Genomic DNA, 15,673 nt, shown 5'->3' with positions numbered 1-15,673 from the left:
TCGCATTCGATATGAAAAGTAGAGTGTTTAACTCGGGTGAAAGGCACCATTTCTGTCTCGGACTATTGGCGCTCTCACTGCGTTCGAGCGCCAAACTACCTCGACAGAAATGGGTGCCTTTCAACCCTTGGTTAACAATCTACTATTTCAACACACCAGCTCGTAAAGGCTGTCTTTATTATTCAAAAATTGATGTGAAAGTTACATTTTGTCCATAAGAGTGTAAAACAAATGACTAATTTTATCGTACTGTAGGTACTAAACTCCTAAAATTTTAGTTTTTAGTAGTGTAGTTTTTAGCTACATTCAGCACAAAAATCACCAATAAATAAAGAGAGCTTTTGCGGCGGATGAAATCTTTACTATATAGTACAAAATAACAGCTAAATTGAAGCATTATTTACGTCGTTTACGAAATAAAACAGCCTACATACTGTAGCAATACTTGGTGATATCTATGTCAGATACACGGTTTTTTTTCCTCCAGTAGAACCAGACCATAAGCCCGCCTGTTACAGTTTGCCAACCGGAGGGTGCGCATAAATGGAATCCCACATTGTTACGTTCTGGTTCGAGATGGCTTGTAAGATCTTTGTATGCCATACAAAGACATGATTATGTATGATTGAAACGAATTTTATTAGCGTGTTAGTCGGTTTACAAGGTTTTTATTAAGTTGACCTTAAACTTGTATGGGAATTGTATGAGTTAGATTTGGGATGTTGATTCTTAGTGGAGATGGAGGGTATTCAATTCTTGTAAGAGCTGATAGTGTCTTTTTTGCGCGTTATTTCACCGTACACATGCAAAATACTATGAATACGAGTCCAACTCTTAAGGAGTCCACTGATGAACAGTCCGCCGGACGGTATCGGCCTGTCAGTTGTTCAAAACTGTCAAAATTTTGTTCTAACTGACAGGCCGATGCCGTCCGGCGGACTTTTAATCAGTGGGCTCCTTTAAGCTCCCTTAATTCTGTTAGCTATATAATATTACATATGTATATACTTTGCTATGATTCTAATTAGAATGTTTTTCTTGCAAGAAAATACTTAAATATTTCTAAACGAAACTTAGTTAAGTAGGTATTGGGTACCTGAATTTTACCTGATAGCAGGCGTGGTTTACTCCGCTATTTCATCGCTTTGCTACAGGTAGATAAAAGTACATCCGTTCCGCACCAATTTTGGTGGCTAGCCATAAGCCGCGCGTGGCGCTGTCGCCACCTAGCGGCAAAATCTGTCCTGATCGTAGCAGACGAGAGTGAGTGAGTCTTCTGTACCTAGTACTATTATTTATTCTGTGCTGATAGCTGGTAGTTAGTTTATTCCTATCAATATTTGGCTTTCTAACTTTCCATTTGGTTTAAAGTTTGAGGAAATTTGAAAGTCCCTAGGGAATGGTCAAAGGAAAGTCTAGAGTGGTCGAAATAATCTCGAATTTAAAGGTGTGAAGTTTTATAATTGCTTAACGGGGTGAGAATAAATTATGTATATTACGAGTACCTAAGTATTTAATGTATTTATTATATCAATTAGTTTTCTCTACTAAAATGTGTTGGAAATGTTGGAATGCAATATTTTTAGTTAAATAATTTTACCTACTATATATGCTGATATAGGTACCGTTTTAATCGTATTTTTAATGAATATCGTTCATTTGATAAAACTGTGTTTTATATATGTATATACTCACAATAAAGGAAAAAAAATCTGGTTGAGAGTGTTGAGTTGAGATCATTTATCCCTCGGTATCAAATATCAAAAAATCAAATCGCAAAAGTAATATTTACCTCGGCAGTCAATAATACCAAATAATACTGATTAATCATTTTATGTAACTGGCCACGAACTTCTTATCAAAACATAGTTTCATAAAGCAACACTAAAAACATAACTTCCTTTTTACATAATTCGACTAACAGCAGTAACAGCAGACTTGTGTAACGCTGCCGAAGGCGACTGGAAATTTCGCACCGTCTCTCATCGCCTCGATAGCCGTGATCGTCTAGTGGTTAGGACCCTACGTTGTGGCCGTAGTAACCCAGGTTCGAATCCTGGTCACGGCAGTGCAAAAACACTGTCATGGCGGGGCGTTATTTTTTGCATTTTTTATTGACGTCATTATGTTTTTTTTTTGTTTTTTTTTTTACTTTTTTATTGACTCAGTTATGTTATATATTTTTTATTGTTTTCGTTATTTTTTATTAATAACTTGTTATATTTTATGTGATGGGATCTGTTTTATTTTTAAAAAACCGGGCAAGTGCGAGTCGGTCGGACTCGCGCACGAAGGGTTCCGTACCATAATGCAAAAAAAAAACAAAAAAAAGCGGTCACCCATTCAAGTACTGACCACTCCCGACGTTGCTTAACTTTGGTCAAAAATCACGTTTGTTGTATGGGAGCCCCATTTAAATCTTTATTTTATCCTGTTTTTAGTATTTGTTGTTATAGCGGCAACAGAAATACATCATCTGTGAAAATTTCAACTGTCTAGCTATCACGGTTCGTGAGATACAGCCTGGTGACAGACGGACGGACGGACGGACGGACGGACGGACAGCGAAGTCTTAGTAATAGGGTCCCGTTTTACCCTTTGGGTACGGAACCCTAAAAATTAAAGAGAAACCAAAGTGTAAAAGTACAATTTTTTTCCAGATTTACAGGGCATACATGGTATTAGTATAAAAGATTTGGCTATAAATATCAGTAGATTATAGAAAATATTTCAATATAATGTTTCTACTGAGATTAATTTTATTTTACATTAAATCAGTCCTAAATAACCATCCTAATTAATTTGACGACCATCTAGCGGCCAGTAGCTGAACTATTCCACTATTTTTGTATATAACGCCATCTAGCGCAAATGTAACAAACGACGTGAACCGAACTTCGTCGTTCGTGAGAGGGGCTAAAAGTTGAACATGTGCTTACATAAATGTCGCTAGCAGTCTTTAAACCTCGTTTGTTTTGTTTTCGATTGAAGTGCTGTCGTTTCTATTATGGACGCATGCATCCGACGCCGTGTGCTTTGCTTCGTAATGATTTGTTTACAAGAAATGCTAACTATGCATTTCATTACGCGTCTGAGGTATAAATATTTGTTTTATTTATCGCTGTTTGGTTTATTGATTATCGTTATGGTTAGACTTGCTAACTTTGGCTTAAAATGCATTTTTGTAAAAATTCTTTATTTTACTCTAAAACATAAAGCAAATTTGTGACAACACAAAACACATAGGTACCTATGAGTTTGACATATTTTGGACATTTTTAGTACTAAAAGTCGCCAAATGTATACCTACTTTCATTTTCTTGCAAGTCTTCGTTAAAGTGTTCATAGTTACATTTATTTGTGCAAGGCAACCCCCGTTTTAGAGCACGATTTCCATAGATTAATATAGGCACAGCTACAAAGAAAGGTCACTAATATTTTTTCAACGTTTCTAACACGTCTATAGGTAAAAGTTTCGGTTTCTGTTTCGGTTCCGAAAGTGCCGAAACTGAGTCAAAAACCGAACCTTCAGACGGACATACAGACTTTTATCGTGAAAAAAAAAACGAAAATTATACCGGGTGTGGCCTGTAATATGAGCAAAAAATTTAACTGTAGGCTGGTACTCGTACTGACCAACATTTGTTCAGCGACTTTTAAAAATAACTTGTGTTTTGATTTTTAATACACTTTAAAGTTTATTCCAAGACGCAATGTATTGCGAATTTTGTTATACACGACGTCTATTGACAAGCAACGTCAATCACAATGATATGGCGTGGCGATGGCGTCCATTGAAGATAATATTTATTTTGTATGAAAAATAGCGAGTCTATTACTTCATAATTTTTAAAAGTTGTTGAACAAATGTGTCACCGTTTGAGGAGTATAATCTATGTTTTAATTATTTGCTCATGTTACAGGCCACACCCGGTATGACAGTTTCTCTTGGTGCGGTTTTGTAGTATGTACTCATAGACTAGGAATCCTCTAGAACGAGTTTAGACCAATTATTTCATTCAACTTACCGATGATGCCAAAAATGCGGGGGTGCGCGGGACGAGGTGAGCGAAGTCCCGTGCCGTGATTGGTCCGGTCAAAGACACGGACGTCACAAAAAGACACTTTCGATTCGAACATGGGTAAAATGGTAAAATTACCGTATGCGTGGCAGAGGGGGGTAGCGCGACTATGCTCAGTCTGGAGGATGTTTTATCTGTGTATGTACTCAATGCATGTCAGTAGATAGTTACTCTCAATGAACAAATATGGAGTGATACTTGATAAATCCGATGCATCATTGCAGTTTTTGCTGTAATGAAACTATTAGCATTTAATTAAGACATGTGAAGCATCAATCGTAGAGTTAATGAACGGAGTGGAAAATTACAACCGTTATTACCGTAAAATTACTTTGTAAAATTAATTTGCTCCAAATTAAGGAAATAATGAATATTGTTTACCTCTATAACTACTTACGGGCCCAAAGTTAAATACCTACTTAAAGGGTCCACTGATTATCAGTCCGCCGGCCGATATTGGCCTGTCAGTTAATAGCAAAATTTGACAGCTCCGAACAACTGACAGTCCGATATCGTCCGGCGAACTGGTAATCTGACCCCTTTACAGGCTGTTTTTTTTAATAACCTGCAATATTTTGCGATGTGAATTAAAAAAAAGTCATACTGAGGAACTTTTACTATAGAACCAACCACGAAATCACGAAAAAAAATTGTCTGTTTCACACATTTCACTTCATTTCAGTTGCGATTATGGTTGGAGACATGTCAATGTTGATACTGACAGATCAATGATACTGATCCGTCAGTGATCTGAAATAGATCGAATAACTAAAATTCGAATACGCCTGTATATTACCTTTTAATGGCTACTCTGTCCTAATAAAATCGGCATCGCATCTGCAATCCGCTGGGAGGGCCATTTCCTTTCGCGTAATAGTGCATTTTTATTCAGCCTCCATTCCCCGTGCTAATTCTCAATTAAGGTGTTGTGCGACGCAGTAAAGTCTTTGAAAACAGTATGATTGTGCGCTCTATTCCTTACCGGACTACTCAACTTCACTAATTGATTTCATTTTTCACCAGATCACATTTTGCTTGCACCAATATATGAAGTCAAAATGAGATCAAAGGAAAATTTGAACAGCAGTTGATTAGTCGTTTCGAAATTCCGGGTATAATACCGGTATTGATATCAATTACTTACATAAAAGTCTTTTTTTCTGTTTATATCACAGTTTTTTGTTTCTTGGAATTTGTATGTAAATATGTATGTAAACACTTTATTGTACATAAGACAGGTTAAGATACAATTAAAAGAAAGTATACAATGTACAAAGGCGACCTTATCCCTATAAGGGATCTCTTACAGATTTGCGTTTTATAAATAGTATAAATGCACAATTAAGGTGAGAGGAGGCCTGTGCTCAGCAGTGGGACGTATATAGGCTGAAATGATGATGATGATAAATGCACAATATTAGTTAATAATTGAGATTTTTTTCCTCGACTCCTGTTTTCCTCCTATTTTTTTTATAAAACGAAAGAAAACAAATCCTACCGGAATTGCGATATTTCGATATTGGTCCTCTTCAATTATCCGATATTCAGGTATTTTTCGGTAAACTTCGTGAGGAAACCGGACTAATCCCAATAATGTCTAGTTTACCCTCTGGGTTTAAAGGTCAGATGGCATTCGCTTTCGTAAAAATTTGTGTCTACTACAATTCTCGGGATTAGTTGCCAAGCGGACACCAGGCTCTCATGAGCCGTGGCAAAATGCCGGGATAATGCGGGGAAGATGATGATGATTCCGGTATTTTGGGTTTCCGGTATTCAATGCCCTATACCCACCGTATATTTTGAGATGGAGCCGTAGTGACAATTTTTACTTCTCTGATGAATTGTCATTGTCATGTCAGCGTGGTGAAACTTGATCTTACTGTGTATTCTCTATGTACTGTACCGGTAACACAGTAATTACAGACCGTGCTTTATCTCCGTAATTCCGCATAAACTATGCATGCCCCAAACAGGGATTACCGTAATGCCTCGTTTATTGCTGCTGGCGTTTGTTGCCACTAATTGGAAAGGGTCATATCATAGCTTTTACTATTAATATATATTCAATTCTACAGCGCATTGACGCCTCTAGCTGTATAAATGCTGTAAAATTATCCCTGCATAAATATGAAAATAAGCTATACAAGTCAATCTTAATTATTTAGATCAGCAAGGTATGGTTAATGTCACTGTTAGATGATTGTCAGTTTGGTAAAACACCATCGTATTGTGTCTATACTGTATTCTGTACCGGTAACACAGTAATTACAGGCCGTGCTTTATCTCCGTAATTCCGCATAAACTATGCATGCCCCAAACAGGGATTACCGTAATGCCTCGTTTATTGCTGCTGGCGTTTGTTGCCGCTAATTGGAAAGGGTCGCGATACTGTTCAACATTTTGTGTAAGAATTAGAGGATAATATCTGAGAGACCGAACTTTGCTCGGAAAACCTATAAAAACTCAATAATGCACGTTTTACCAGAGATAAGACCTAGCTAGATCGATTCATAGCTCAGAAACCCCCCATATAGCAAATTTCATCGAAATCGTTAGACCCGTTTCCGAGATCCCCGAAATATATAAATAAATGTTGAAATATATAAGTAAGTGGGTGTTTTCTATGTATTTAAGTATTGTGTATTATATATATCGTTGTCTGAGTACCCACAACACAAGCCTTCTTGAGCTTACTGTGGGACTTAGTAAATCTGTGTAAGAATGTCCTATAATATTTTTTTATTTTTTTTATTTAAGTATACAAGATTTGCTCGTTTAAAGGCAGATAGATAGATAGATAGATTAGACTAGTATTATTTGATAACCTGCTGTCAAAACATGTCCAATCGCACGATGCACAGTTTGGCTTTAAACCTAATGTATCAACGGAGAGTGCGATACTCTGTTTTAAGCATACCGTCCAGTACTACAACGATGATAAAACGCCTATATTTGCCTGTTTTTTGGATCTGTCAAAAGCGTTTGACATGGTCTCCTATGACATTTTATGGGACAAACTTGAGAGCTGTACGAGTACTCCGAGGGGGGTGGTTAACCTCTTCCGTTATTGGTACGGGAACCAAACCAACCAGGTCAGATGGGCGGGAGCGTTTTCAGACGTGTACAGGTTAACGTGTGGTGTGAGACAAGGTGGTCTCAGCTCACCCAGGTTGTTTAACTTGTACATAGATGAGTTGATCGCTAGGCTCAGCAGCACTGGTATTGGATGCTCAATTGGCGGTACCATTGTTAACAATATCAGCTATGCAGATGATATGGTGCTGCTGTGCCCGGCGATCAGCGCTCTTGTCAAACTGTTGAAGATCTGTGAGGAGTATGCGGTGGCCCATGGCCTGATGTACAACACCAAGAAGAGCGAACTACTCGTTTTCAAGGCAGGCAAAAAGGAGTATACGTCAGTTCCTGCCGTATATTTATGTGGTGTTCCTCTAAATAGAGTTTCACGGTTCAAGTACCTCGGGCACTGGGTCACCGAGGACCTCCAGGATGATGCTGACATAGAAAGGGAGCGCAGGGCATTGTCAGTAAGGTGCAACATGCTGTCACGTAGGTTTGCACGGTGTGACAGGGATGTCAAAAAGACCCTTTTTAGGGCTTTTTGCCAGTCCTTTTATGCGTGCAGCCTATGGACAAATTACACAAAAAAGACCCTCAATGCCCTGCGTGTCCAATACAATAATGGTTTCCGCATGCTGATGGGACTGCCACGTTACTGTAGCGCCTCGGGGATGTTTGCGGAGGCTAGAGTGGACGCGTTCATTGCGATAATCCGTAAACGCACCGCCTCCCTAATGCGCAGAGTACGTGACAGTTCCAACAGTCTGCTTCAGCTCATTCCTGGAGATCCTGCTGGTTCACTCTGGAGGCACTGGAATGACCTACATATGGGATCCAGAGGCACAGTTTATAATTTAATGTAAATATGTAGATTTTAATTTAATTTTAATGTAATTTGTTGACATGTATTTTTAATTTTAATATGATAATATTTTTAATTGTAATTATTTTATTTTAATATTTTTGTATGGGTATATTTTTTGCCTGAAATAAAATTTGATTGATTGATTGATTGATTACTTCCATACAAACGTCGATATCGGAGTTGGACCCATAGTCAAAGTTGCTCAGTATATATAATCCCAAAACCTCCCTAGCAACGGGAATGCACATATTTTTTAGCCATCCTGTATACAAGTTTAGTGTGTATTACACGTAGATTTAAAGGTAAAATGCAACTTGCCACAGATATAACACGAAAGAAAAAGTATATCCAAGAAAATAACGAGTCTTAATCTTATCTTATATTTTATTCAGTTTTAGTAGCGTCTTAATTACTTACTGCTTCGACTTTTGCAGAAAAAACATAATTACCTGCAACATGATAAGTTTATTATTAAACACCTTATATTATATTACAAAAAAAGAATAATTTATTTTCTATGTATTTTACTAATAATAGCCACGAATGAATTTTACATATTATGAGATTTATGAGTCTAGAGCAATTCTATAATTATAGTATTTTCCATAAAGACAAAGAGCCTTGATTTTTTTCATTCAAAAGCATCTGTCGCTCAAAACTAGCTTTCTTCTTGTCGTAACGTAATATATGAAATAATAAAAAGCCTAGGTTCGACCTTTGTGCAATTTTACTACGCAATAAAGATCAAATGAATAAAAATGAATTCAAAATGGACTGTCAAATAAAATTTTACTCAGCGTCGAAATATGTAAGTATATAAAATAATAATAATATTAACCCTTAGATTATATGACAAAAAGCCAGAATGATGATTGACTACTAAACGAACCCTGTTTCTCATCGCAAATGTCTCTTTTGATTACCTTTTTAACGGTTTACCAAAATTAGATCTGGCGCGTTAATTTAGCAAACCCTAGTAATTAAAATGAAAAGGGCAATTCAATAAACCACGGGGTCGAATTTAATAAAAACTCTGTTTACCTCACCGCCATAATATCCGCAGAAATGGTTAATTTTGCTGAATCATCCGAAACGTTGCAAACCTTTTTTTACACAAACTTAATGTTATCATTAGTACGCAACTCTATTATCTTAAATCAAAGGGATACAGTTGATTTTTAAATGACATTTAACTTTGGGATGCATAAATAAAATTGTTGGCGCCAATAAAAACAAAATATGTTTACATTTCCGAAATCGAATTGATCAGTTTTGACTTCGTCATCGAGTGGGTTAAAGGGTTATAGTCGCATGGCAACGCAGTTGCGTTTGGTATCTATTAAGTTTGCGTGATTCGGCAAATTGTTGCCATATGGAAATATAATAACGGTTTAGGGTAATTCGGTTCGGATGCCAGTTATTCGGGAGTGAATGAGTTCGAATGCGCTTAGCCGCTGATGACATGATGGAAAATGTGATTTGAGTGAGTTTTGAATAAATCGGTTTTAATTTTAGTATCCATGGCGTGATTTAATGTTTCATGATTTATGAAAAAACTATGAGCACAAAACAATAGACTTTTCCCGGCTGGCGAAGAGATGACTGTAATGTTTTTCGAGTGTAGGCAAGTGTTTATATGTAAGTACCTACTATGAAGGGTATTTTTTCAACTTTCGGCCCGATCCGAACTTTAAGATACGTCAGTTAACAGATCTAAAATCGATAAATAATATATGGATTAGATATGTCAGTGTCAAATATAACGTTTCTTCAAACAAAAATGTCACTTCTGACACTGACATATCTAATCCATACCGTTTCTAAATCTATTAATTGACGTATCTTAAAGTTCGAATCGAGCAGTTAGCCATAGTCTGTGAGATATATTATAGTTTCTGGGGACTACGTTTGTATGGAGAAACGGTCAAGTGTCGTCGTCCTTTTTCCTCTTATGTACTCGTACAAGTAAACTGTATGAAAATTTCTACTCAATATTTTAATCCCATACACCGTCCGGTAACTAACCTACTCCGAAAATCCACCATTTCTAAGACCATATTCGCCCCTCGTTTGCGTCCCCCATAAAAGAGATAAGGGTGTATAGCGAGCCTATACGCACGCAGATGGAACCTTTTCACAGCAAGTTCCGGACACTCCAATGTATGTAAATGGTGGTTATCTTGCGTGAAAGTGTTTTAAGGAAGATTCCTTTGAATAGGAATCGGGAGCGTGAGGGTTTTTATAGGAATAACGAAATAATGCTAGGATAGGTTGCATAAAGCTGGTTTGCGCGATTAGTACTTATTTAAATATGAAATTTCAGTACGACTATAGTATCAGAGATATATATAACTCCGTATAAGATAAATAAAGTCTAAGAAAAAAACGTCCCTCGGAAATCAAGAAAAAGTCATTCTCGAATAGATGGCGCCATACCTTTGGCCTATTCTCGGCTAGATGGCGTTGACGACACCGTTTGATATTTAACAATTTTAACACATCAGAGAAAGAACATGGGTCAGTATGGAACAATAAAAATTAAAAATCATTTATCCGTAAACATATTTTGATTAATTTATACATTTTCAATTTTATTTTAAGTTTTAATCGCGTGTCGATAGATGGCAGTAAATGTACCGTGACACAAAATTGACTTTGGCAATAGCCCTCAATCCTATCTATTCTCTTTGATAGTATTTTTCACATAGCTTGGGTACGGTAACGGCTGTCATCTCAATACAATTCTGCGTTTTAAGGTTATAAGGTTATTTGGTTGTCCCATTGGTTGAAAAACACTGTTTGGCTGTTTCTTTGACTTATCCTAAAAGTAGACAAGATTAATCACTACTCCTTGTAAAACAAAGTCCCCCGCCGCGTCTGTCTGTTTGTATTTGTATGTTTGTTCGCGATAAACTCAAAAACTACTGAACGGATTTTCATGCGGTTTTCACCTATGTTCAATACCAATAGAGTGATTCTCGAGGAAGGTTTAGGTGTATAATTTAATTAATTTATTAACCCGTGCGAAGTCGGGGCGGGTCGCTAGTAATTTATATAGACATAGATAGTGTGATTAGTGTGGCTTAATAAAAACACAAATTAAAACAATATTTAATAAAATGATTTGTTGTCCTAAGCGTTTCGTCTTGGCCATAGTCTAATAAAACATGGTCTTCTCTTCCCAGAGTGACACAAGCCTACGTCACAATAACATAGCCAGTAAAAATATAAATAAAACGGTACCTATCCACTCAAATACGAACCGTATCCCCATACAATAAGGCACACACCTTTTTTTACATATTGACAGTCGAAAAGATCAATTCTACGCGTCCTTATCATTTGTCCGAGAATTTATGTGACGTACCCCCCTTTATTTATGGTTACCAACGATAAAATGTAATAATTGCTTTTGGTAATCCATTAGGGTATTGCATGTCGAGTCGATTCTACATTGTCAAGGTATAAATGGGTTGATTTTGATTAGATAATGATATACAATATCTTATTTTAAATACACTAATACGAATATTTAGACCACAACGGTTACAATCACTTGTACTATAGTTCGTTTTTTTAGCATTAGAAAGAACTTGCAAGAAGGTTAGCGATCTTGGCATGTCTTTTAATTGAAAAACGCTTTTTAAAAATCAATAACTATTACTTATGAAAGCAGAAGGATATAAATGATCGTATTAGATTCTTAATTGTTAGTATGGCCATATACTTCGCCGCCCTACAGACCACATGGTAAACGTAGCGTTAAGCCTACCCACCACGACGCGTCGCCGCGGAAGACCCCCCGCCACCTGGCTGACGACGGTCCAGAGAGATCTGAAGGAGACCGAGATGGACGCAGCAACAGCGCAGGATAGAGAAAAATGGAAAAGACAGACAAGGAGAGCTGACCCCAGATGATGGGAAAAAAGCTTAGGAGAAGAAGAAGAAGAATTGTTACATATTTGCCGTAACTTATTTTTAAAATGTGTTTCTCAATTAAAAGACACATCAAGACTGTTTACCTTATTTTTAATGCTAAAAAAACGAACTAAGTATACCTACATCTCGCTTGCACTAGTGGGCGAGTACGAGCGAGATGCATAGAAAGTAAGTTACTTAGACGTGAGTGAATATGTCAATGTCAAAACTGGTGGTAGTGGTACAGCTCAAAATAAATTCTGAGCCCACACTGTTAACTGACAGCTCGTAAACCATATTAGAAAAGGCAGAAGGTCCACCGATGGACAGTTTAAGTGTTGCTGTTTTTACGAGCAAAATGTACGCGCGACTGACATCATTTAGACATCATTTTGATGTCACAATTTAAGTTTGAATTGGCCTCGGTTATATCTCGCCTAAAACAGTGGGGAGACACTCCTGACATCGGGCAAACTCGGCTCCGTTCGGCTCAGCATTGCTCCGAGCAATTATTAGAGTTGACACAACTTGACGTCCCTTTGCGTGCACGACCACAGATAATTACTTGAATTTTGACAACCCTAAACAGTCGAAAGGGCTAGTGCCATAAGGTAGAAGGGATATCATGATTCGATCCAGAATCGCTGTCAAACTTCGGTTTTGTAGGAAGTGTCCTTTCTGTACGGTAGTACTATTAGTTACTCTGTATTCTGTGTGTAAGGTGAGGATTCGTAGCTGAGTTGAAACGAGTGTTCAGCTTAAATTGATGCTTTATTACTGCACTAAATACATGAGTAAATGGTCCTTATATATATCCTATGAACTACGTACATAACTATATCTAGTATACACTACATGTGCCTAAACTATAAAACTGTCAACCTAACAGACAGATACAAAACGTTATACAAAGGCGGTTGAGCCCGCCTGTCTGCCTGTTAGGTATTTTAAAAGCGAAAATGTAAGGCATTTATGACTACAATGGAACGCTTTAGGTACTTGCTTGTGGGTATCATTTTTAAGAAAATTCTTCAAAGGCTTTTTTGAAACAATTTTCTTGAATATTCTTCATCGTGTCAAAGTAGCGAAGGCTGAAGTCGGCCGAGACGTACAGTCGCCATCAGATATAACGAAGCGGCCAAGGTGCTCACAAATATCTTGAACACGCCTCTATTGTCAACGCGTTAGAGTGCGTGTACAGATATTGTGAACACCTTGGCCGCTCCGATGTATCTGATGGCGACTGTACATTGAAGTGCCACGGAACATTTATTTATCACAATCATACTTAACATTATAAATGTGAAAGTGTGTCTGTCTGTCTGTTACCTCTTCACGCTTAAACCGCTGTAGTACCGATTTAGGAGATTTGGGTATGGAGATAGTTTGAGTCTCAAGGAAGGACATAGGGCAGTGTTTATCACAGAAATCACCCTTTAAGGGGGTGAAATGGGGGTGGAAGTTTGTATGGGGAATCGATAAAAAGCAGATTGGATAAAAAATAAGCTACCCAAATTATTAACTCCACGCAGACGAAGTCGCGGACAAAAGTTAGTATTCTTATGTTTCTTTAAACCTGTTCATTAAAACTAGCTAGTAAACTTTGTAATTGTTTAATATGGGCCCGAATCGGATTTTGAAATAGATATCTATTAGATATCTTTTAGTCATCACCAAGATACGATAACGATATGTTTAAGTGTAACCAGTCAAATATAACATTTGCGCGATTCTGCAGATACTGTTGAACGATTTCCACAGGATAAATGACTTAGAGATCCAATCCACATCTAATAGATATCTTACTCTATCTATAACGTAAAAGTGACATTGGTTGCGCGAATTGCGCTGCAAAAGAGAACTAGTTGATATCTAAACTATAACATATCTAGAATGGATCTAGCACGAGTCGTCTCTTGTGAATCTTGAAGTTCGAATACGGCAGTATAGTATATCTTCTAATAATGTCTGGAATGTACAGTAATCTCCAAGTAAGTAATGGTGCTTGACTAGCACGCGCCATTGAAGTTGACGATCTTCCGAGTCATAGGACACGGACTGTAGGCTGTGATGTACAGTCAGCAGCAGAAGTTGCCAAGCGGGCGACGTGTTCAAAATTACCTTGACACGCTCTTATTCTCTTAACAATAAAGTCGCGTAAAGATCATTTTGAACACCTGGCCCGCTTAGCAACTTCTGCTGCTGACTACATTGAACATTGCAACGGATTAATTAAAATATTTCACTGAATTCCTAGTAGAATTGTTATTGGAGAAATTGCTGTCATGTTGTAAAATCCGACGAAACTATTTACAAGATACATTTACATAGAAAAACAGTTGGCCATGCAGTATTTGGTATTAAAGTGAGTATGTATTTTTACAACAATTATGTAAATAATATTTCGCAATAATACATATATCAACGCTTAAATAAATAGTAGGTACCTTTAATCATCAACACTTATTATTAAATATACCTATACACATTACACTTAATTAATCCGTAAGTAAACAATTACGGTCAAAATAATAATAATAATATAAGCGCCCGAATCGTTCTGAGGCTTACGGCTCGATTCGGAAAATGAATTAGATATCTATTAGACTTCAACGAGTTACGATATGGATAATTTAAAGATATTTGTAAGATAGATATGTCAAATTTGACGTTTCCACGATTCTGGAGGTCCTCTTGAACGATTTCGACAAGTTATGACTTAGATATTCAAGTTGATATCTAATGTAGATCTAGTTGATCTCTAAATCGTCTCTAGATCTTGTGATTATCTCGAAATCCGAATAGGCCTGTTAGTACTACACTTTAACAGGCAAATACTCGCATGTATCAATACAAAAAATCTAAAAAAATCTTCGTTAAATACAAGACTATATATATCTCTTTCAAGGAACTCCAATAACGAATCCAGCCATCTTCGCGAAGCGTTAATGAAATCAGACGCCGTACCGGATCGGGCCAGCAATCTACAAATTGTATAAAGGCAATTAACCGGTTCACTTATTTCCCCAGGGTGGAAAAGGTAAATATGGGGAAATGTTGTTCGTTTATTAATCGACTACTGGTACTGATAATGTGTATTCTAAAACCGGCCAAGTACGACACTCCCGAGAAGGGCTCCGTACAATTACGCAAAAAAATATATATTCTAAAACTCTAATCTATCACGGTTTATGAGTCACAGCCTGGTGACAGACAGACGGATAGACGGACAGCGGAGTCTCGGCGCGATTCGGGAAATGAATTAGACATTCACTAGATATGAAATAATAACGATATGTGACGTTCCACGGCAAAAGGTACCTTATGGCCGCAATAATATTGGAGCGGCTTTAATAATAGCGTTTAAGCGCCGACCGTCATAGGGTACCTTTTTTCTTAGAACGTCACATATCGTTACTATTTCATATCTTTGTTAATCGTTTCAGGTGTCAACCAGTGTAGTCAGTTATGTTGTTTTTGTAAACATCCCTTCAGTTATTGCTTGTTGTTTTAGCCCACAAGTCATCGGCATATTTGTGTATAAATATTCATCCGATATTCCTCTCATTCAACGCAACTTAACCAATGCCCCTCAATCTCATTATCTGAACAGAAACAACCGCCGAGCCGATCGGCTAACTTATTTACCCGTATTTACCTTTCTCGGGGCTCGGGGGAAATAACTGAACCCGTTAAATGCACTTGTACAAGCAAGGTTTGCTTACGAGTG

At 37.3% G+C, this 15,673-nt stretch overlaps 1 protein-coding gene and 1 non-coding gene across 2 annotated transcripts in view; one reads left to right on the top strand and one right to left on the bottom strand.

Moving 5' to 3' along the window:
* The window catches only part of LOC134664275 (centaurin-gamma-1A), a 424,789-nt gene that overhangs the window by 141,243 nt on the left and 267,873 nt on the right, over positions 1 to 15,673 (bottom strand). The window lies entirely within an intron of this gene.
* On the top strand, positions 1,997 to 2,068 carry Trnah-gug (transfer RNA histidin (anticodon GUG)). Its single transcript has one exon. It is a non-coding gene; the product is annotated as a tRNA-His (tRNA).

This window comes from Cydia fagiglandana, chromosome 5 (assembly GCF_963556715.1).
Source record: "Cydia fagiglandana chromosome 5, ilCydFagi1.1, whole genome shotgun sequence".
Taxonomy (NCBI): domain Eukaryota; kingdom Metazoa; phylum Arthropoda; class Insecta; order Lepidoptera; family Tortricidae; genus Cydia; species Cydia fagiglandana.
This window is presented reverse-complemented; position numbering and strand designations above follow the sequence as displayed.